The sequence below is a fragment of the Euprymna scolopes genome, chromosome 36 (assembly GCF_053919585.1).
Source record: "Euprymna scolopes isolate OS-2025 chromosome 36, ASM5391958v1, whole genome shotgun sequence".
Classification (NCBI taxonomy): domain Eukaryota; kingdom Metazoa; phylum Mollusca; class Cephalopoda; order Sepiida; family Sepiolidae; genus Euprymna; species Euprymna scolopes.
Window position 1 is genome coordinate 84721543 of NC_136517.1, and position 26517 is coordinate 84748059.

The following is a 26517-nucleotide window of genomic DNA, read 5'->3' on the forward strand; positions in this document are numbered from 1 at the left end:
CATATACATGTATATAGATATATATGCATATACATATACATATATATGCATATACATATATATACATATATATATGTATGCATATACATATATATACATATACACAGCCTTTGAGACTTTACACAACCAGTCGCCACAGTCGATTGAAAATTTCTTGGGACGACTAAAAGTCGTAAATCATTCGCCCACCAGTCGATAAAATTTCTTTAAATAAAGAAACGAGAAAAACTCATTTATGTTACGACTCTCAAATATGCGGTGACTTAGAATGACCTATGTCTGTAATTCTTTCATCTCTAGCTGTGAGACCGTTGGAATATCGTATTGAAAAAAGAGTGGTCACGCTAAAGGTCAACAAGAGGTCAAATTTACATATTCGGCGTGTAGTCAAATGTCGCCTTCATGTAGCTCTCTGATTTTGAAATTCATTTGGAAAAAAATTCTTCGACGCTACAACTACATACACTTCATGCTTACAAAAGTAAAGACGAACATTTGAAAAAGGAAAAAAAACGCATCGTTCCGTCAAGCACGCACCGAAAATGAAATTATACAACCAGTAAGTAATCATATTTTTCTCAATTATATAAATTCAGATATTTGCATACTCTTTTTTGCGCAACTTTCAAAAAAATCATCGATACCAAATTTTAAAAATAATATTCTAAATTTTAGAATGTTGTTCCGAGGTGAATTCTTTGTATTAATAGAAACAAAAGAGACCAATTTCTGTTCTATATCAAAGCTTTTTTTCCATAAATTACAAAGAAAAATTGACCGTTTAAATTTTAAAAAGATATTAAATCATGCCGATTTTCTAAGAAATCTAGTTCATTTGGAATTTTTTTTTTTTTTTTTGAATATCGGAGATTTCGGGCCACAGAGATCTCGTACCAGGAGATTTCAGTCCACACTCGTGAATACCCGGAGATTTCGTAACACTTTCTTTCGTAAACAAACATTATTTATTCCAGGGACGATAGAAATGTATCAGGATATAAACAAATCTGGACATGAATTATAAAAATGCAAACACATAAAAATATCAAGACAGCTGATTTATTAGTAACATGTTATACATGATACAGTATTTCGACTTGCCTTGTAAAAAATAAAAATATAGAATAAATGTATAAAACCCCTTTATTGTTTCATTAACAAAGCTATTTAATTACTAGGTTAATCTATATACATTTCCCTGAAATGTTCAATGCTATATGATGCTAAATGTCCATTTTTATTATGATATCGCTTCGAGTTTTGTTCAGTAATAATTGTAAGTAACTATTTCTGATTCTTTTGAGCTGCTGGAATGATTGTGTGTTTCAGAATATTTTTCAATTAGAGACTTCATATTGAAATATTTTAATGAAAAAATGAATCTCTAATATTTGTTTTGCATTTTAAAATAAATTTATTTCAAAGGTGCGATTTTACATTATGTTTTCTTTGTGTATAAAGTTAAATATATTCGTTTTCTAACATTACCAATAAACACAGTCTTGAATTATTTATATTTCAATTGTCATTTTGATACTACGTATCAGCATCCGAAGAAATGATTCTTATTTCTATGAAACAATAATATGAATGATGCTATATAAAGAAACTGGTGTTGCATTTTAACATTTTGTTGAATATTTACTGAAATGCTTGTAGTAATAAAATAGTTGATTTACAAGACTTAAATAAATATTTTCTTGTTAGATTATACACACGCTAATTTCTTTAATTGTTGTAAAATTATTTACTATTATTGGCCGAAATAAAGACATAAAGTCGAACGATTAAAAACTATTTTGGGGCGAGTAAATTTTCCCTCACACGAATCTAAAAGGCTGCATATATATATATATATATATATATATATATATATATATATATATATATATATATATATATATATATATATATATGCCTATACATATATATATACATATACATATACGTATGCATATACATATACATATATATGCATATACATATATATATACATATACGTATGCATATACATATACATATATATGCATATATATAGATGTATATGCGTATACATATATATACATATGTATACACATATATATACATATATATGTATATGCATATATATACATATATATGCATATACATATATATACATATACATATCTATCTATCTATCTATATATATATATATGCATATATACATATATATGTATATGTGTATATATATATATGTATATGCATATACATGTATATATATCTATATGCATATATATGCATATACATATATATACATATATATATATGCATATACATACATATATATACATATATATATATACATATATACACATACATATATACATACAAATATACATATATATATATATATATGTATATATACACACACACATATACATATATATACGCACATATATATATGCATATATATATACACGCACACACATATATATACATATAAATTCACGCATATATATACATATATATACGCATATTTATATATACATATATACGCACATATATATATACACGCACATATATATACGTATATATACACAACAATATGATATGATGATTGCAACGTCTTGTCAGAGGAGTGCCACTCCCTCAGAAATTTAAAATCCATGAGCCCAAATGTCTGATGGAGTATCTATACAAATATGATGTTAAAGAGTCTTAGCTTTGTACGACAGCTAAGTCTCTCTCTCAGTCCAAAATGTTGAGATCCAGCAAAAAGCAAGAGCAAGATAGCCAGCAACAAATTAAACTGCAGACCAGCTTAATGCGGGTACTGGTCTTCCGCTTTATGGTTTTTTAAATCAGAGATTTGCTTCTCCTAGAAAGGTTGCCTTCACCACGGCTTACGGGAGCCCTCTCTACCCCAATACACATACACACACACACAAATATACACATACATATACACACACGTACACACATATATATACACACATATACATATATATATACGCATATACAAATATATATACACATACCCACATATACAGACACATATATATATACACATATACCGATATAAATAAACACACATATACACATATATATACACACGTATATACATATATATACACACACATGAATATATATACACACATATACACACAAATATACATATATATATACAGACATATATATATACATATATATACACACATATATACATATATATACACACACATATATATACATATATACACACACATATATATATACACACATATATATACATATATATATACACACATATATACATATTTATACACACACGTATATACACATATATACACACACGTATATACACATATATACATATATATACACACACATATATATACATATATACACATATATATACATATATATACACACATATATACATATATATATACCAACATATATAAATATATATATACACACACATATATATATATATGAATATACAGACATATATATATACATACACGAACATATATACATATATATACACACACACATATATACACATGCATATATGTATACACACACATATATACATATATATGCACACACATATACATACACACATACATGTACACGCAAACATATATACATAAATAGATACACGCATATATATATATACATAATCATATATATATACAGAAATATACATATATATATATATGCATGTATATACACATATACATATATGTACACACACATATACATATATATACACACATGTATACATATATATATACACACATATATACATATATATACATAGATATAAACACATATACACATATATATAAACACATATATACCTATATAAACACACATATATATACACACATATATACATATATATGCACATATATATACATATATATACACGCATATATATACATATATATACATACATATATATACACGCATATATATATACATTTGTATACACACATATGCATACTCACATATACATACACACATATGTATACATATATACACACATATATATACATATATATATACATATATATACACATATATATACATATATATACACAAATATATACATATATACACAGATATATATACACACATATATCTATATACATATATATACACACATATATATATATATATATATATACATATATATACACACACATATATATATACATATATATACACACATATATATGCATATATATACACATATATACACATATATATACATATATACACACGTATATATAGAGGTTTCCTTCAGTCTTGACAGACTATGGATACCCACTGTAAGGGTGCCTGCGCGTGAAATTTGTGTGGGAAGAGTTGCGCAATCTCCAACCACGCCTCTCCTGAGTCAACATTGTTGCATACCAGTGGCAAGTTGAGGTACAAGACGACTGGAAACAATGCCGAGATAAGCGGAGAGCACATACAGCGCCTAGAATTCCCAAATGGTCACCCATCTGGTATTAGCCAGGCTCAACGTTGCTTAACTTCGGTGATCTGACGAGAACCGGTGTGTCAACGTGATTATGCCGTATATATGCATGTATATATATACACACACGTATATTTACATATATATGCACATATGTACATATATATATATACACACACATATATCTATAATATAAAGTTGAACGTCTGTGTGCGTGTCTGGTCACGAATAGACTCCTATATGGTTGACTATTATTGAAAACTGCTCACATAATGTTAGATGTATCGAGACACAGGAAGGGGTATGTTTGATTTGACATAATGATGATTCATTAAAATTGTGGGGTCTGCGTACACGCCTGGTCCACAAAGTATGGAAATAAAAAGTTTAACAATTAAAAAGAAAAAAAGTTTACAAGTGTGTTTGATATAGATGTACATAATAATAATTTGATAAGTATGTTTTAACTTAAATAGGGATGGTATAATAAAATTGTAGGGTCTGCGTTTGGGCATGGCCTCCATAGAATGGAAATAGGCACACACGTTGATAAAGACTTTCCATATCTATCTGCGTAAGTATACTTTGATAATTATGTTTCAGTTTGAAGAAATATGGTATAATAAAATTATGGGGTGTTCGTTCGCGCCTGACCTCCATAGAATGGAAATATGTCACAAAGTTTAACAAGGTTTCTTAATATAGCTCCCGAGAATATTGTGATAAGTGTTTCAGTGTGAACAGGTATGGTATAATAAATTATGGGGTTTATCTATTTTATTTTTACTTTCATCATGTTTGCTTTGGTTTTGATACCCGCAAATTCGAAGCTATCTCTTTACAACCCTTCCTTTTCATAACCTATCATACTTTCATAAATCAGTGTCCATTTTCTGTAGGCTGTTTTTGAACCCAGTCAACGACGGGTACTTTTGCTAGTATATATATAATATATATATATGCATATATGCATATATATATATATATGCATATATATATGCATATATATATATATATGCATATATATATGCATATATATGCATATATATATATGCATATATATATATATGCATATATATATATATGCATATATATATATGCATATATATATGTATATGCATATATATATGCATATATATATATGCATATATATGCATATATATATATATATATGCATATATATATGCATATATATATGCATATATATATGCATATATATATATATGCATATATATATATATGCATATATATATGCATATATATATGCATATATATATGCATATATATATATATATATACGCATATATATATGAATATATATATATATGCATATATATATATGCATATATATATATGCATATATATATATATATATGCATATATATATATGCATATATATATATGCATATATATATATGCATATATATATATGCATATATATATATATATATATATCTACGACTAGGATGCACAGCTTAAATAGAAACCGAAACCAAACTTATGACGAATGTATATATATATATATATAGAGAGAGAGAGAGAGAGATGTTTTTAATGGTTTTTGTTAGCAATACTCATTGAACGAATTCAATTTATTTATACGAAAGTGCATTTATACCTAAAATATAATTATCCACTAACACGTGTTTCGTCGTCTACGACTCATCAGAAAAATAATATATATATATATATATATATATATATATATATATATATATATATATATATACACACACACACACACATATATATACACACACTGGCAGGGATGTCCGGCATAACCCGACCGTACTATGCGATTAAATATATTTTAATTTATGCAGATTTCCTATATATTATTATAGTCAATTTTGTATCGGTTCGTTTATATTATAAAATTTTGATTAAATATATATATATATATATATATATATATATATATATATATATATATATATATATATATCCATACGACTAGGATGCACAGCTTAAATCGAAACCGAAACCAAACTTATGACGAATGTGTATATATATATATATATATATATATATATATATATATATATATATATATATATATATATATATATATATATATATATATATATATAATTCATTTCAAAACAATATCGCAAAAACAAAAAATAACACACACACACACACACGCACGCACATATATATATATATATATATATATATATATATATATATATATATATATATATATATATATAATTTTTTTTCCAGTTAATGAAAAGAAAAACATTAAGATGATTACGTTCGAGGTTTGAACCTACAGACCATGTCATTTTTAGTTGACAGTTGTATTTATTTGATTCCCCACTGAGCAAGTTAGGCACAAGGCCGTTTTTAATGTGGAGAGAGAGGGAGGGCGGAGGGAAAAGGGGACCAGCTCCCGAGTGGTGGGAAATGGGAGCTGGACCATAACTGTTGGTCTGTAGGGTGATCCCTACATTGACCAAGGTCTGATATGTGGGGTTGGTATTTATTTGCTCCTCCACCGAGCAAATTAGGCACAAGGCCGATTTTTAATGTGAGGAGTGAAGGGGAAATGGGAACCAGCTCCCCGGGGAGTAGGGGAGCTGGATTGTGACAATTGGTATGAAGGGTTTCCCCTAAATTGACCAAGGTCTTATATGTGGGGCTACCCCCATATATGGTCTTTGCTTGCAGTATGTATTTATTTGCTTCCCCACTGAGCAAATTAGGCACAAGGCCGTTTTTTAATGTGGAGGGGGGGGAAGGGGACCAGCTCCCGATGGGTGGGAAATGGGAGCTGGATAGTAACTGTTGGTATGATGGGTTGCCCCTACATTGACCAAGGTCTGATATGTGGAGTTACCCCCACATATGGTCTTTGCTTGTAGTATACGCCGGAACAGATATTACACTTTGATCTTGTCGCCCGGACCACGGAGGGCCGCGGAGGCGGTTCATGTTTGGTTGACAGTGCGGAACCTTATCAGACATCTGTTCTTATACTTAGAGTGATTCTCACAATGTTTCGGCAGGTGTAATCTTTGACTGTTTTCAGGTTTATTTTATTAAATTTGGGGATCTTTCTATTGAACTCAAGAATCTGCCCAGAATCTCAAGCAAAACCTTTTTTTTTTTTTTTTTTTAATTTAACCCTTCACTGGGGTTTAGGTGACAAGCTTCCTCAAAGTTCCAGCCCTCTTCGCACTCATCCAGTGGAGGTCTCGTTAGTGCTTTCTCTCCTCGCTCTTTCCATCCTCCTCGACCCTTCTCGACTATTGGTGTGGTGTCAGTCGATGCTGAGACTACAATTTGGGGGGGGGTAGTGTGTGATGATGATGGTAGTGGTGGTGGTGTTGTTGCTGGTGGTCTTAAAATACCGTAGCGCATACAATAAAATAAGGGAAGGAACTGAAATTGACGCTTCCGGTCTAATGCTTATGCATGAAGCTATTTTTATCCAGCTGTTGGGGGGGAGGGGTTCTATTAGATTCAAACGCGTTCTTCGCCTTCTTTCTTTTGCCCGCTTGGCGCAACAGGCGATCTCTTCCGCCTTACGCCTACGCCTTTGCTTAGAAGAAAATATAATTGGTTCACTCCCGCGCCGCGTATTCCCCCATGGTTATTTTAAGAACCGTATCATAAGAGATATCTTTTCTTTAGCTCAGTAGGATGATGATGCTGATGATGATGCTGATGATGATGACGACGACAGCAGTATTTTTTTTTTTTTTAAATAAGAGGGTAATAATAAGAACATTTTTTTTTATAATAAGAGGGTGATAAAAATGATAAAAACAAAGAAAAAGAAGAAAAAGAAAAAAGGGAGAAGAAAGAAGAAGGAGAAGAAGAAGAAAGAAGAAGAAAAGAAAAAAGAAGAAAAAGGAAAAACAAAAAAGAAGAAAAGAACAATAACAACAACAACAACAACAACAACATTTTTTTTTAACAAGAGGGTGCGAGTTATGCCTCGCAGATGTGAACGGAAGGAAAACGCTTGATGTAATAGATTCTCATCTTACGCCGATAGACGTTCGGCTTTGATTCATTTCACGTTTTCTTGTTACGGCATATCAACCTTTTTTGTGGACTATGCAATTTCCGGTGTTGAAGTTTCGAAAAGTCATTACTTTCTTCCCCGTTCTTAGCATTTGACGATCCAAGAAATTCTGTAACCGTTTATTTTTCAGCCTTGAAATCCATTTGTTTGTTAATAGTGTCTTTAATAATATATATATATATATATATATATATATATATATATAGAGAGAGAGAGAGAGAGAGAGAGAGAGGGAGAGAGACAGACAGATAGACAGACAGACAGACAGACAGACAGAGAGAAAGAGAGAGAGATTTCTTGTTGATTTTTTAAACGATAAATGCGGTTAAGTATCGTCTTTGCATCGAAGCTCGTTTTTTTTTTACTTAGAAAATCGACCTTATTTATTTGGACGCAGATAAATAATATTTATTTTAATCTATGTATATAAAAGCAAAAATGTATGTATGTATGTATGTATGTTTGTCACCTAAAACTTTCGACAGACAGAACAAAAATTCACAAATTTGGTCTAATATGAAAGCCCCATCCTTCGCCCGACAAATATCGAAGAATTGGCCAAAAACGCTAATTTTTTCACCCTGAAGTCAGCACCTTTCTACGGAGAGAGGTCAGCAAAAACCGTCCTCTCATGACGAGATCGGTTCTACGCATGCGTCAGACGACGTCATAACCTGATTTAGTTTAAATATTTGAAAAACTGACACAATTCCATGTACGTTGTGTTAGCTCAGTTGGTTAGAGTGTTGGGTCATTATCTAAACGTTTTTGGTTCGAATCGTGGTGTGAGATGTCTATTTTTTTTCGATTTTTTAAATTTTGATATTAAAGCAGGGTTATTTAAGCCATTTTTCACATAACGTTCGTTTTTCTGTTGTTTTTTTTTTTACTTCGCTTATTCTTAGGTTTTCATTAATACCCTCACCCCGACCGACCACACACACCCCAAAACACCCGGGTACCCACCGATTTTTAAATTTTAATAACGAAACAGGCTTCTTTAAGCTATTTTTCACGTTTTTTTTTGGGGGGGGGAGTATTTTTCAGATTTTTGAAAGCAGTTTTCACGTTCGTTTTTCTGTTTTCTTTTTTGTTTTTGTTTTTTCGATTTTTACATTTAACATCGTTCGTTTGCCTTACGTTAGTTTTTTGTGTTTTTTCTTATTCTTCATTCTTATTATTTCTTTTCTTATGTTTTGATTACCCCCACCCACCGCCCGGGTACCCCCCGCGTTTGTTTTTCTGTTTTCTTTTTGCTTTTTTTTTTACTTCGCTTATTCTTAGGTTTTCATTAACACCCCCACCCTCACCGATCACACAAACCTACAAACACTTGGATACGCCGGGTACCCCCTAGTTAATTATAAAACAGTAATTTTAAAAATAATTATATATATATATATATATATATATATATATATATATATATATATATATATATATATATATATATATATATATATATATAATCTAGCAAAAGTACCCATCGTTTACTGGGTTCAAAAACAGCCTACAGAAAATGGACACTGATTTATGAAAGTATGATAGGTTATGAAAAGGAAGGGTTGTAAAGAGATAGCTTCGAAATTAGGGGTATCAAACCCAAAGCAAATATGATGAAAGTAAAAATAAAATAGATAAACCCCATAATTTATTATACCATACCTGTTCACACTGAAACACTTATCACAATATTCTGTGGATCTATAGTAAAAAACCTTGTTAAACTTTGTGACATATTTCCATTCTATGCAGGTCAGGCGCGAAGGAACACGCCATAATTTTATTATACCATATTTCTTCAAACTAAAACATAATTATCAAAGTATACTTACGAGGATAGATATGAAAAGTCTTTATTAAAGTTTGTGCCTATTTCCATTCTATGGAGGCCAGGCGCGACAGCAGACCCCACAATTTTATTATACCATTCCTATTTAAGTTAAAACATACTTATCAAAGTATTCTTATGTACATCTATATCAAAAACACTTGTAAACGTTTGTTTTTTTTTTCAATTTTTCAATTTTTTATTTCCATACTTTGTGGACCAGGCGCGAACACAGACCCCACAATTTTAATTCAATGACCGGAAGTAAAGAGTGGAGAGAAAACAGAGTGACTTTCAAAATGGAGAAATAGCATCATTCCCGTTGTTCTAGCTATCGTACCTGGACTTCTAACCTTTCATGTATTATGTTTGAATTGTCGTTACGTGTCTGTGGGCGTGTCTCCATAATAAACGTATATCGTTATGTAATATATCGTTATGTAACATATCGTTGGGCAACATAACGTTATGTAACATATCTTTATGTAGCGTGTCGTTATGTAACATATCGTTATGTAACGTATCGTTATGTAACATATCTTTACGTAACATATCATTATGTAGCATACCTTTATGTAACATATCTTTATGCAACATATCTTTAAGTAACATATCGTTATGTAACATATCTTTATGTAACGTATCGTTATGTAACGTATCTTTATGTAACATATCGTTATGCAACATATTTTATGTAACATATCGTTATGTAACATATCGTTATGTAACATATCTTTATGTAACATATCTTTATTTGACATATTTTTACGTAACATATCGTTATGTAACATATCGTTATTTAACATATCTTTATGTAACACATCTGTATGTAACATATCGTTATGTAGCATATCGTTATGTAACATATCTTTATGTAACATATCGTTATGTAACATATCGTTATTTAACATATCGTTATGTAGCATATCGTTATGTGCAATATCTTTATGTAACATATCGTTATCTAACATATCGTTATGTAAAATATCGTTATGTAACAGCCAGTGATTTTCTTATTTGTTCATAATTATTCCATTTTTTTTCACCATGTGATTTAACGTGAAGGCTGGACAACATGCCGTGAGATACTTTATGCTATGTTGATCCTAACGCATCCCACGATATAACAGTTTGGTTAATTGTAACGTTTTCTTCTTAGTTGATAAGTATTTATTCTTGTCACATTTAATTCTATAGTTGTAATTTCCGGTAGAAATTATGCTCACACTAGTATCTGTCAAAACTCCATCAACTATACATATTCTAAGTATTTAATAACTATTTTTGAAATTGACATTTGCTTAAGTTAATTGTGTTCTTCTCGGATATTTAACTATTATTCTGATTCCATGGTGGTTCGATTTACGATTAAAGACTAGGAAATTTTTACTTAAATTCTATTATTTCTATTTTTATTAATCAACCAATGCTTGTGCACTTTCGCCACCGCGCTATTTTTAAATAGTTTTTGGTTCCCTGACAAAAGGATGGTGGCCCTGTAAATTCACCCTTGTCCGTTCGTACGTTCGTCTGTCCGAACTATTCTCATTAACTATGCCTTGGTCTTTTTATGAAATTTCGCACAAACATTAAACATGATATGAGTAAAAAAAGTAACAGAACGGATTTTCCAGGAAAACTCCGGTCGCCTAGGGGTGCCTTTTGTGTTAAAATGGCTAAAATTGACACTTTTGTGCCTATTATTAAAAAAAAAATGATACCTTGGATTTTTATAAAACTTTCTGAAAAGTTGTAACTAACTGATTTCTATATAATTTTGTTTGTCTTTAGTTCGCGTTAACTCTTGGGTGTGCCCCAGGGGCTGTTTTAGAGCTAATAAAAACACTCCATTTTTGTGACTAGTTTACCATAATTGTCCAAAAGTGTCTCTGTATGTCTATTTATCAGTTTTGCATGGTGCTGAATTCAAATTTAAATATGGTAAGGCCTTGGGGACTTTTGGGGCTAAATGGTGGAGGGCAAATGATGGATTTAGTCATTTCTCGCGTATGAACCAATAAAAAATTAAAATTAAAAATAAACTCAGATGCATAAAATCTTTAACGATTTTTCAATTTGACCAATTGTTGACCCCTTAAAAACAATTTTAACCGGTTGAAGATCCATAAAAGTCCGACCCGTAAAATATCCGATTATTTGCGACTTTTACTTTCAGAGAAGACAGACAGACAGACAGACCTACAGCCTTTTATATATTAGATTTATTTGTGATTTTCCAGTTTAGATGTTCAGCTTAATGTACGGTAACATTAGATGAATTTAACCTATTTTTATATCGTACCTGTAGTATGTAAGCATTTTTTTAATTGAGGGTTCATCAAAGTGACTTTTATACAAGAGTGGAGATAAATATATATATATATATATATATATATATATATATATATATATATATATATATATATATATATACTAGCTGTACCCTGCCACGCGTTGCTGTGGCTCAAATTGGCGCAATGGAAAAAGTTCCAAAATGAAAAAAAGCATGTTTCTTATAGGTTTAATTTTCCATTTTGCATGGGTACACAGTTTTTGTTGTTCCATTTTCTAACCTGATATAGAGATTTTCTGGTTTGGTGAGTCTTGAATATGTAACATAAATTGTCCATGTGAAAAAACAGTCAGTGTGTAACTGTAAGACCCACAATTGTAAAGATTGTTCCCTGTGCTTTGTTGATGGTTATTGCAAATGACAATAAAATTGGAAAGTGCAATTTGCTAAAGTGTAATGATGTATCCGTTGGAATCATAGGAATGCATAGAATGAAAATATATTCATCTATGAAAGGTCCTGTTAAGATTGTTGTTTCTATGATATTGTATAATTTTTTTTACTGCAAGCTATGTGCCATTGCAAAGCTTGGATTGGTTTATATTTCACAACATGATAATTAGTACAGCAAATTTCAGTTGCAATACATGCGGTGGCATCCCTGGCAAATATAGCTGTTGGATAATTAACCACTTTATCTGCTTTCACAACAGTGTCGATGGATTTGTATTTGACTACCTCACTTGGAATTTTACATTGAATAATAGCATTAAGTTCATAGGCGTCTTTGTATTGATCTGCAAGAATAGCTCATTCACTCAGTCAAGTGGAATTCTTATAATTTGAATATCTGCAAAAACCTTTTAAACTAACTCTTCTTTTGATGAAATAAAATTACAGAAATTACAGAAGTTAAAAATCAAAGAATTTTGCCCTTAACTCTGATCAGCTGGCACTTTTTCGTACCCAATTTCCCACAAGTGATGCAAAAGTTTTTGTGCGGATCGAACAGTCTGCAACTGGATATGCATATTTTAAGTTAAGTTTAATGTCTTCACATGAAACAAAAAAGTAGAGTATTTGAGGCAAGCGTTTATTTCATCTGCTGGTGTTGATTGAAGAATAACAGGTAACATTTGTCTGAAATCTCCTGCAAGTAATATTACTGCATTCCCAAATGGTCTAACATTGCCACGCAAATCTTGCAAGGATCGACCAAGAGCCTCAAGTGATTTTTTGCGTACCATTGTGCATTCATCCTAAACAATAAGTTTGCATTTCTGCAATATTTTTCCCCATATTGGATGTTTTGGAGATGTCGAACATGAGATTTTTGAAAAGTTGAATGTTTTAAAGGAGAATAAATAATTCTTCTACTTTGCAGCAAGGTCGCAGGTATTCCTCATGCAGCAAGGTCTAAGCCTATGTCATTTTGTTACCAAATGGCTGCCAAAATCAATTTAATTAGAAAGGTTTTACCAGTTACTTCTGGTGCTGTTCAAGGTAGCAGTAATTTCCAAATAACTTCTATTCTCAGTCAGTCAATTAGGTGACTAAAATAGGATTTATCCATGTTTTGACAATGCCTTATTCACTGTAATTAATTTAAGAGACTAAAATAGGATGAGGTATTAGAGATGGACAGATAGAGAGGAAGATATATAGATAGAAAAGAGAAAGTGAGAGGAAAATAGCGAAAGAGAAGGAGATAGAGATGAAGGGATTGATAGATAAACAGAGTAAGGAGGAGAGTTAGAAACAGAGAGGGATGAGACAGAGGAAAGGAGAGAGATAGAGGGAGTTAGAGTGAGAAAGGGGCTCAAAGAGAGATGGAGAGGGTGATATAGAGAGAAAGATAGATTGAGAGAGGGAAAGGGAGAGATGGATAGAGAGAGATATTAAGAGAGGAAAAGAGAGGGGGAGAAACAGTTTTTTTTCCTCGTTCAGTAGAGAAGAAATCTTTCGAGACTGAGGCAATTTTAATTTTTTGTTACTATCCAGAGTACCCCTTTTTTTTGGTGGGGGGCCAGATTTTCCTCACATTAGGAACCGACCGGATTATCTGTACTTTCACCTAACAAATTAATGAAAGAAAAACATATTGTAAAATTTGAATTTAACATGAAAATAATATTTTAAAAATAGCACGATAACATAAGTGCATAAGTGCCACTTAATGTACTCCTTGGGCGTTGAGTTCCATGGCAACCAGCATAATTATTTAATCGTCGCTCCCTTAGCCCACCCCTAGTCAAGGCTAATGCATGCGCACGTAATATGTTTTATTTACTGACGTTGGCTTAGTAACTAAACGATTTATTGATAATTTCGTAACCCTTAAACGCATGCCGGAAAATTTAAATTGGTTCATTATTGTTGTAATGAAAAAAAAAAGTTTCATTCAACACAAACCCCAAACCACATATTAATGATAAATGATTTATTATTCTATTCATTGAAATTTACTAATTTTTAAATAAAAAAGTAAAAAAACAGTTAATAAAAAAATATTTGCTTATGTGCGCATGTAAAAATCTTTTGTAAAAGTGAGAAATTATTTTAATCATTTAAAAAACTTGTTTTGTTTTTTTTTTGTTTTATTTTTAGATTAGTCTACCTTATAATCACCCCCAACCTCCTAATCTTAAGAACAGCTTCCGGAATAAACACCACTGTTTGAGGGGGGAACTATTTGCAAAATTTAACTGATATTTGTTGTCACCAGAAAATACTATTAAAAAAAAGGAGGGGTTCAGTGCCCGTTGCAGAGAAGTAGATTTATTTATCAATAAAAGTTGCGGAGAAGTAAATTTATTTATCAATAAAAGTCGTCATTTAAAAAAGAAAATTGTGGAGGTGGATCTAAATGTAAATATTTACCCAAAAAATTATCCCGAAGTTTATTACAAAAACGTTTTGTTTCCGCACTATTCAACAATTTGTTCATCCACGCATGTAAATTAAAAAATATTTGTAAAAGTGAGAAGTTATCAGTAAATGATTTAGTTTTTTTTTTAAATTTATTTATTTATTTTACATAAGGTCCACCCCCACAAATGTTACGAACGGCTTTCAGAATAAACACCCTCAACCTCTCCATGTTAACAACGGATTTCGGAATAAACACCATTGGGGGGGGGGGTATTTACAAAATGTAACTGATATTTGTTGTCAATATACCCATCCGCAAATACTATTAAAAAAAATAGCCGATAAAAGTCGTCATTTAAAAAGAAATTCAAAATCAAATGTTTGTAAAAGTGAAAAATTATTAATTTTTTAATTTTTTTTTTAATTCAATTTTCACCCCAAACAAGGCACAGTGCCACTTTTAAGCAGGGGGCTACTATTAGGGACTTAATTAGCGGGGTCATTATGAAGGGAGATGAGTAGAAAGATGTTTGTTAACATTACACTCGAACTTCTGCATATCAGTCCAGTTGGGAAAGCAGAATCCCGGAAGGGAGTTCAAAAGACCCGCAATTCTGGGGAAGAAACTATTGGAGTAAAAGTCTTTCTTGCACCTAGGGATTTCTACTGTAAAGGGATGAGACTTAGTAGCTTGTCGGTTTTGTCGGGGGTAGTTACGTCGAGGAGGTACAAGTGTATGCAATTCATCAGAGCATTCACCATTAAAGTATTTGTAGAACAGGCAGAGGGATGCAACATCTCGTCGATGGGACAGAGGCTGAAGCCTAGATGACAGTTCAGGACCTATCAGGTTGGCGACTCTCCTTTGAACCCTGTCCAGGAGCGAGAGACAAGCAGCAGATGCACCAGCCCAGATGTGACAACAGTACTCCATACATGAGCGAATGGTGGCCTTATAGAGGTATAGGATACTGTCAGGTGTAAGTAGTTTTCTAGCGCGGTAGAGGGAGCGAACCTTCCTTGCAGCAGCCTTGGCAATGCTCTCAATGTATCTATTCCAGTTCATATTCCCTGTAAACGTTAGGCTGAGGAGTTTAAAAGAAGTACTTTCAGGCAATGTGTTCTTGGCCATTGCTATTGGTGGTTGAGAAGGTTTCTTGTAGTTATTGAAGGAAACAATTTTAGTCTTAGCAGCATTGAATGTGACCAACCATTTTTGTACCAATTCCACTACAGATTGGAGGTCATCCTCTAGTGTTTCTGCCATTTCCTTGGATATGTGTTCATTTGTTTTCCCCTCATATCTGTTATAGAGAGTGGTGTCATCGGCAAATATACCCATCTCCGAAACAATATTATCAGGGAGGTCATTTATGAATATCAGGAATAATAGAGGTCCAAGGATAGACCCCTGAGGTACTCCCGCATTATGTCATATTGTTTAGATGTACGACCGTCGAGGACAACTTTGATTTTTCTATTACTTAAGAAGGATTTAATTACATTATGAATTCTTCTTGATCTAATTTTCCTTAGAAGATCATCGTGCCATACCCTGTCAAAAGCCTTAGATATATCAAGGGCCACCGCTCTACCCGGTATATACGTTCAGAAACTACAGTTAAGATATCTGCTGTTGAACGGGCTTGCCTGAATCCATATTGTTTGTCAGAGTTTAGCAGCTGTTAGGTGCTGGACTAGGGCTTGATTAACTAAGGACTCAAATATTTTGGCGAAACGCGGGAGGAGGCTAATGGGGCAATAATTTAGTGGGTCAGTTCTTTCACCAGAATTCTTGAAGACTGGTACCACAGAGGCGGTATTCCAGCAGTCGGGAAAGCAAGATTCGTTAAGGCATTTATTGTAAAGTTTGGAGAGAACTGGAGCAACCTCGGCAGAGCATTTTTTTAATAGCACAGCCGGGATGAGATCTGGTTCACATGCTTTTGAGGTGTCTAGGTTTTTTATAATAGCATGTACCTGAGAAGGGGTGATTTTCAGATCGTCTAGTGTGACGTCTATTCGCAGAGGAAAATCAGGGAGTGAGTGGTATACCGAGTTCAGTGTGGAGTTTGAGGCAAACTGACTGGCAAGCAGATTAGCCTTGTCAGTTGCCGTGCAAGCAACCTCATGATTGTTTGATACATAATAAATGTTTAGTAACATTTTTCGGTGCTAATGCAGTGATTCGCGCTATTTTTTAAATCGTATTTCAACGTTTAATTAAAGTTCTATGATTTGTTTTTTTTTTTATTCAATTGCAAGGTTAAAGTACAGAATAGGTACAAAACACTTTCCCCTCTCCATGTTGAGAATGACTTTTTAAATAATAACGTTATTATTTCTGCACGGATCACTCTCTGCATGAGTACCCATTTTTCTTTTAATATTCATAAAAAGTAAAACTTTTTTTCAAAATAAATAAATTAATAAATGTTTGTAAATGTGACAAATAATCATTTAGTTACGGCAACGTCAGTAAATAAAAGATGCTACGTGCGGGGTGGGGTGGGAGACTAAGGGAGCGACTATTATTTTTTTCTGCTGGTCGCCATGGAACTCAGCGCACAAGGAGTACCAAAATGTATTTTTTTTTTGTCAAATAAATAAATTTCAAGCAATTTTGTCAATAAATAATAGATAGCAACTTCGTTAATTTTACGACTCGGCCCAGCATATTATAAACACACTAACTTCCCCATGTTAAAACGGCTTTCGGAATAAACACCCCCCAACCTCCCCATATTAAGAACGGCTTTCGAGGTTTATGGAAGGGCGTGTTTTTTTAAACATGGGGAGGTTAGGGTGTTTATAATACGTTGAGGCATGTCGTAAAAATGAAACTGTTTAGAAAAAGTTAAAACAAACTTTTTTATGTAAACAATGCCGTGAAAGAAACTAAACAATTAAAACACAATGTTTCATGAGCGTAACATAAATAAAGGAATTTAAAATTAAAAAATTGGTAAGTACATAAATGAATTTAAATTTTTAAATATGGGATTTTTTGTGCTAATGCAGAGAGTGATCCGCGCTATTTTTTAAAATCGTATTTCCACGTTTAATTAAAGTTTTATGATACGTTTTTTATTATTCTATTGTAAGGTTAAAGTACAGAATAGGTACAAAACACCCCCCTTCCCCATGTTAAGAATGGATTTTTAAATAATAACGTTATTATTTCAGCACGGATCACTCTCTGCATGAATAAGTTTGTTTTTTTTATTTATCTTGTAATTCGAGAGTAGTTGAAACGGAAGTTATCAGAAATAAAACCGGACAGTCTCGCAGAAACGACTTCGAAAAATATTTATATTTTAATTAATATTTTTATAATTCGCAATGTAAAATTATTTTAATAACATGCAAACATTCATTGACTTTACAGATAGATTTTCTGAAAATTTCAATTAAATTGGTAATGTAGAAATATGGTTGTATAAACTTTGAACGAACCAAGAATTACATTTTTATACATATAGATGTGTGTTGATTTTTTTAACGATAGTTAAATTCGATATTAGTACCCTGTATCTCCATAAAGCCACCATTCGTCCATTCATGCAGTATTCCTGTTACATGTGAGCTACTGAAATGACTCGCTAGTTTTTTCCTCTTTCACAGGTCCCACCCTGTCTACCAAACTCCACCCCCTTCCCATCGCTGCAATGCTGCATCTCTGTGTTTGACTTTCGAGAACTCCCACGAATGTGTTTCAGTGAACTTACCATACTTGTACTCCCTAACCCTAACCCTAACCCTAATCCTAAGCCTAATCCTTAGCCTAACCCTAAGTCTAACCCTAAGCCTAACTCTTAGCCTAAGCCTAACCCTAACCCTTAGCCTAAGCCTAACCCAAAGCCTAACCCTAACCCTACCCTTAGCCTAACCCTAATCTTAAGTCTACGCCTAACTCAAGGCCTAACTCTAAGCCTTACCCTAAGCCTAACCCTAACCCTAACCCTAATCCTAAGTCTAAGCCTAAGCCTAAGCCTAACCCAAAGCCTAACTCTAAGCCTAATCCTAACCCTAACCCTTAGCCTAACCTAATCCTAAGTCTAACCCCAAATCTATCCACTCCTCCCCCCGATTAGCAGAAAAATTCCATTCCTTCTCTTTAGATGTCCCTAGATGCGGGGAAAACTAGAGATGCACCATTTATCGTGATATGGTCTTTCACTTAATGCTTAATTTAATGCAAGAAAAATTTAGTTCAGTGTTTTTCAACCTTTGATAACCCATAGCCTCCTTATTGAGTATCACAACATTTGTGGGCTCCTGTACTTCAATAAACAAACAAAAAAAACTGCAGATTTTGGTTTATATTATTTATTTAGTTACTCTAAAATTATAAACTTAAAAAAAAGTCTTTCTAGGGCATACGAAAACACGCGCAGCCGTTTTGCCTTTTGTATATATAGACTAGCGGGGGTACCCGGCGTTGCTCGGGTTTGGAGAGGTAGTGTAGTACGGAGTCAGTGCAACCAGAAAAAAACATAGATGCTTCCTAGGTGGAGAAAGATGTGAAAAAAAAGTTTAAGCGAACGATAAAATAATTCAGTTTTTGTTTTAAAAGAAAAAAAATCCCATTATGTAAGCCTCGAAATAAAAAAAAAAATTAACAAAAAAAAAGAGTAGGCAGGCAGGCTCGAACCTGTAACGCGAAGGAGGAAAAGAAAGTGAAAATAAAAACAAACTGGTTAATCCCCATGACCACCATGACATACGACTTTGCTGCCGTTTAAATTAAGGCTGGTTATGATGACTTTGCAAGAATGTCGATGAAAACGTGACCCCTCTTTGTACAAAACTGTCCAATTGAAGATGAAGGAATGAATGTTTTTGGACAATTTTTCGATATTTGTTGTCCAAAGGAAAACAATACCGATATCGTGAGGATCCGTTGCGTGTGTGGAAAGTTTTTGCGAGACACACACACACATACACATTTTGCATTTTATATATTAGACTAGCTGAGGTGCCCAGCATTGCCCGGGTGTGTAGGTGATGTAGTAAAGACTCCCGGAGTGATAAAAAAAACAATAGTGGGGTGCCCAGGTATGTGTAGGTGATGTAGTAAAGAACTGGGGGGGGGGGTAAAAATGTGGTAGTAGCGGGGGAGGTCCAAACAACTGCAGGCGAGCTGGTCGTAACTCCGTCAAAAAAGTTTTTGAAGTTATACATTATGTTCTGGATTTTTTCTCCTTCAAAGAAAAACGTTGCAGTTTCATTCCCAGTTAATTACAAGGCAACGAGGCCTTACCTAAAAAGGACTAACGAAGAAACTGGAATATTTTTCTCTAAGAGACAGAAATTAATTTTGCTGGCCTGTCAGACAAGAAGACAGGCAGATTATCGGCACACGTGTTCTCCAGGAAAGAGACTGTCTTGGAAGACAATTCTATCGATATTCCCTTCTTATGAGAATATTTTATTTTTAAAGAAAAAAAAAAGGCAACATTAGAACCAGAAGGTTCTAGAAGATTGAGAGAGTGTCTCTCAAAGAAAGACTGAAGGAAAAGAACATTTTGAAAGATCATTTTTTTGCATGTTTCTTTGCTTTCAGGTTTTACATATCAAGTAAAACTATTTATGAATGATTATTTTAAAAGGGACGACGTATATTTTCTCGTTTTGATTTAGAATTCGCTATATGGAAATATCACTTTCTCCCATGGGCCTATTTTCTGCCCACCTGGATTTATAACCCCGGACGACATTAGACTCCTTCCGATAATGGATTACCCAGGTTGTATCGACTTCTCTTTTCGTATAATTCTCTCCATATAATTATCCACAACCACTCAAAAAATTATTTTTAATAATTGTGCTGAAAAGCAAAATTAGCGTCCATTTGCAGCTGAACATTTTGCTAACTGCATTTCATTTCCTCAAATGATATGAGCCATTGTTGAAAATCCATTGATTAATGAAAATTAAAATAACCCCTTCTATATATTCCTTTTGTCAAACAATAAATTCTTAAATCGATTATATGTCTCTATATGTTGTTTTTTCAGAATTTAAAATTTAACCACGAAACTTATATATATATATATATATATATATATATATATATATATATATATATATATATATATATATATATATATATATATATATATAATATATATATATATAATATATATATATATATAATATATATATATATATATTATTTATAGTATTCCGAATTTTATTGGGTTTATATAATTGATAATTCGGTAACCGTTCATATACCAATAAATTTTAAGTCAGAATGAGATGACTAAAATTGTAAGCTTCAAAATTACCATATTTTGTAATTGAGCATTCCTATATTGAAATTCAGAGATAAAAATAAATAGAGTAAAATATAAATTTGGTTTAAGTACTACATTATACATACATACGCAAATATATACATGCATATATATGAAACATAGACACATATATACATATACATAGATATACAGATATATACATAAAAATATAGGTACAAATATTTACCTTTTAATTTTTCGCCTTTTAATATCGTTTTAACAAAACCAAGACATCAAAGAATGTATTAATAGCAACAAATAAAAAATTGATAGAGAAAGGTTAGAAAATCGGGCTTCTTTTATGTGTGCTACCTTATATATATATATATATATATATATATATATATATATATATATATATATATATATATATATATATATGCGCATGTATGTATATATATGCATATATATATGTATATATATATGTACATATATATGTACATATATATATGTATATATATGTATATATATGTATATATATATATGTATATATATACATATGCATATATATATACATATGCATATATATATACATATGCATATATATACATACATATATATATACATACATATATATATATATACATATGCATATATATATACATACATATATATATATATACATATGCATATATATATATATACATATGCATATATATATACATACATATATATATACATACATATATATATACATACATATATATATACATACATATATATATACATACATATATATATATATATATATATATATATATATATATATATATATATATATATATATATATATATATATATATATATAGTTATGTCTCGGAAGTAGAGTGAAAAGCACATCTTATTTTCTTTTATTAATATTATTTTTTTTCCTTGTACACATTTTTGTGAATTATTCCATGGATTTCTGCCTTTGGATTATTATGGACCATCTTCTTCCAATTACGGGATTTCCTTGGATTTTACTTGTATAAATGGAAATTCTTTTAACTTTCTTGAAGTTTTACATTTGGATTTTACCGTCACTGGATTTTTTATCTTTCACCAGACTATCCATTCATGTGTAATCACCTTTTTCTTTACCATATTCCCTCTGCTTAACTTATTTTGTTTTCAGGTAAGATCTTTGGCTTACTTGTTGTTTCATCAAATACTTCTGCATGCAAAACCGATCCCGCATTTTGCTAATTCCTACCCTCTGATGAGAAGGAGAGTATTTCTTCGAAACTCCGCGGATTAAGGACTATCCATTTATCTAGTGTTTCCTTTTCGGATTAAATATGTTTTTAACTCATTTCAAAGTGTTTTTTAACATTTTATTAACTGTTTTCTCATATTATAAGCTCTATTTCCTATTTGGTTTTATCGAGCTTTTATATCTGGCTGAGATAATTTAATAAATATTAATTCTTTGATATTTATAATTTACTTTGATTTTACCATCTTGGATCATTTTGGTAAATTCAATTGTATTTTTCATTATATATATATATATATATATATATATATATATATATATATATATATATATATATATATATATATATATATAAGGTTTTGTATTTTTCATTTTATATATATATATATATATATATATATATATATATATATATATATATATATATAAGGTTTAAGAACTGATTTTTCGGGCACACTTGCATTATCAAGTAATTTAGACGTTCGGCCATTAGGGAAACCCTGTACTCATGTCTACGAATAATCTGATTGTGTTAAATATTCGTCCAAACATTCGTTATGTAAAGTTAGGCATTATTCGTGGTGATATGTTTATCTGATAATAATATGCATTAAATAAATTAAAACGGTTTAAAACGCCCCTTCGACACACCGGCAAAATCTTGTACACCAACAATATGTTAATGTGTTGAAAGATAAAGGGTGATCGACATTCATCCGTCAGTAAACGTTGTTGTTATGGCAAACGAGCCGCCAATGTTCGTTCGCTTATAACGTCTGGAAGAAGAAGAAAGATTGCGAGGAACTTAGTTTTTGTAGCGCGGAGTAAAAAGGACAGCCGACAAAATGTAATTTGGTAAAGTATTTTTTTTTTTTTTACACGGTGGTCACCACTTATCAAGGCCCGGAAGCCACTCAGGGATAAGGGTTATTGCAAGTACAGTACGTTAGTGTGGAGATTTAATGAAGTGTTTACTTAAGAGGGCGGTTCATTAGGAATTTGTTAACGTTGGACTTAAAGACATCCAAGTTGTAGTCAGGTGGGAAGTAGGCAGACGGCAGACGTATTTGAAAATGGTGCGATATGATTAACTAAAAGATAAGGTTGGCGCGAGTTATAAGGATATTGTGTACTAGCGGCATTTACCTGGGTTGGTTGAACCGGAGAGAGAGAGAGAGAGAGAGAGAGAGAGAGAGAGAGAGAGAGAGAGAGAGAGAGAAAGAGAGAGAGAGAGAGAGAGAACGTGCGTGTTTGTGTGTGTGTGTGAAAGAGAGTGAGAGAGAAAGAGTATTGTGTGAAAAAGAAAAGAGAGGGAGAGAGAGAAAGTGTGTGTGTGTGTGTGTGTGTGTGTGTGTGTGTGTGTGTGTGTGTGTGTGGAAGAGAGAGAAATGTGTGTGTATGTGTACGTGTGTGTATAAGAGAGAGAGAGAGAGAGGAGGAGAAGAAAAGAACGAGAGAGAGAAAGAGAAAGAGAAAAGAAAGAAAGACAATTATGATGGTGATGGACTTCGTCGAAAATAACATTTTCCCGACTGAAATAAATAAATAAATAAATAAATAAATAAAAATAAACTGAAAACTGATATAAGCCTTACCTGCTTATCTCCCTTCGTTTTTTTCATTATTTATAATTGTTTCACAAAACGAAGGCCAACATGGCGGCGCCCGGAAATACCGAACTTCTAAACAAAAGTGTAATGTTACTTGATATGAACTTTGTTTACGCCATCTCTATGCAACAACCTCGACGAGATTGATTGCCAATAACAAACACCAAATAAAATTATGTTCGTGGCGCGTAAATAAAACAGTGAAAAGATTTTACTGCCAACGAAATTTAAAACGAAGTTGTTTTAATTAAGTATGAGCAAAAATGGCCGAAAAAAATACTGTTTCTTAAAAGAGGCTTATCATAATTAAACCTTTTTAGCTTAGCTTTAAATTTTGATTGTATTTTAAAGATTATATGTAACAGAGCGCGTATGAGTGCATGTGAAAATATCACCAGCAGCAAAAAGATAGCTGGCTAGCGAAGGTATTAGCAACAGCAACAGCAGCCGTTTGAGTACCTATGCAAGTTAGCATGTGTGCACGAGCTTGCGTCACAAGAAAAAGAAAAAGGGGCAGCACGTGGTTGAGGAGAAGCAAAGTGCGCGCCGAGAAAGTGCGGAACGTGTAAAATCGAAGATAAGAAATGGCTGGTTATGGACAGCATGACGTTGGGAGAAAAGAAAAACGCAACCGAGTGAGATGGACGTGTGGCCCCGTGGTGGCGGCGAGAAACTTTTAAGCTGGTGTCGGGACGGTGGAGTTTTGTTAATCTCATGGCAGACGAAATGAACAAAATAAAAACAAGAAGGAGGCATTTTTCTTTTTAGAAAATAACAGTAATAAATGTCTTATGCTAAAACAGAAAGAAACCCCCGAGTCGGGTTTCTTTATTTTTGTTTGTTTGTGTAGTCTAAAACGCTACCAAAGGCAGAATAAGTTGTTCTTTTGCTAATTAAGCAAGAAAGTAGAAAAAAAGTTTTTAAAAAAATGGCCGACATTTCTCTTTATATACTTACGATACTGTCATCTAATATGCAAATGAGATGCTTCCTGGTGAATATTAAAAAAAAAACTCAGAGACTGGGTTAATTTGGAATTTGGATGTCAGAGTAGCAAGTGTTGTCAGCAGTGCGTCGTGTTCTAGAGTTGAGTTTTGATAGTAGATCATCGAGATTTGGAGTAACAAGTATTTTGTGTCGAATTTAACATTTGATTGTTTTAACCACGGTTTGTTCCTTTACGACACAGCGATATTTGATACTAACTAGCCAATCAATTACGGATATTATTAGTCTTTGTTTTTCACAAAACATATGCTATATATATATATATATATATATATATATATATATATATATATACATTCTAATCGACTCAATCGATGACATATTCTATCCGTTCTCTCATTATTAAGCAGATTTTGATGACGCCAATGTCAAACGGCAAAAACAGATTTAACTAAAAAAAAAAAAATTACAAAACATCATTACATTTTTGTCTTTATTTATCTTTAAATTTTGATATTTGAAATATTACTAATTTATTTTAAGTGAATAAAATAAAGTGATCGACACTAGTTGAGAGCAACACGAAGGCTCCATTTTAATTAGCTACTACAGCGAGATGCAGGGAAGGACACCACTCCTTTTTCGGTATTTAACTTATCCTTGATATATTAACTGATATGAGTGTTTGGCAGGATGGCGTCAAGTATCATTTATTTTAGTCTTTGGTGTGACTCGACCAAATACAGAATCTTGATCTCTGTTGTAGACCCGTGCTAGCGGTTACAAATGAAAGAAACCACAAGTAGTGTAAAGTGTATAAAATATAATATGTATTTATCATAAAGAATACAGGAGCCACTAAAGTGGTATGAGAGGAACGTGTTCGTAGCATGCGGTTAAACATGGTATGAATGTCCCCATTTAGTCTCTGAAACCAGTGTTAATCATAGGACTGGTTGATTCCATTTAGTACTC

The 26517-nt window shown here is 32.1% G+C and overlaps 1 long non-coding RNA gene and 1 pseudogene across 1 annotated transcript in view; one reads left to right on the plus strand and one right to left on the minus strand.

Annotated features, from left to right (window-relative positions):
* The window catches only part of LOC145260651 (uncharacterized), a 183428-nt gene that overhangs the window by 18428 nt on the left and 138483 nt on the right, over nt 1-26517 (plus strand). The gene's annotated exons all lie outside the window — the stretch shown is intronic.
* On the minus strand, nt 4442-4558 carry LOC145260898 (5S ribosomal RNA; annotated as a pseudogene).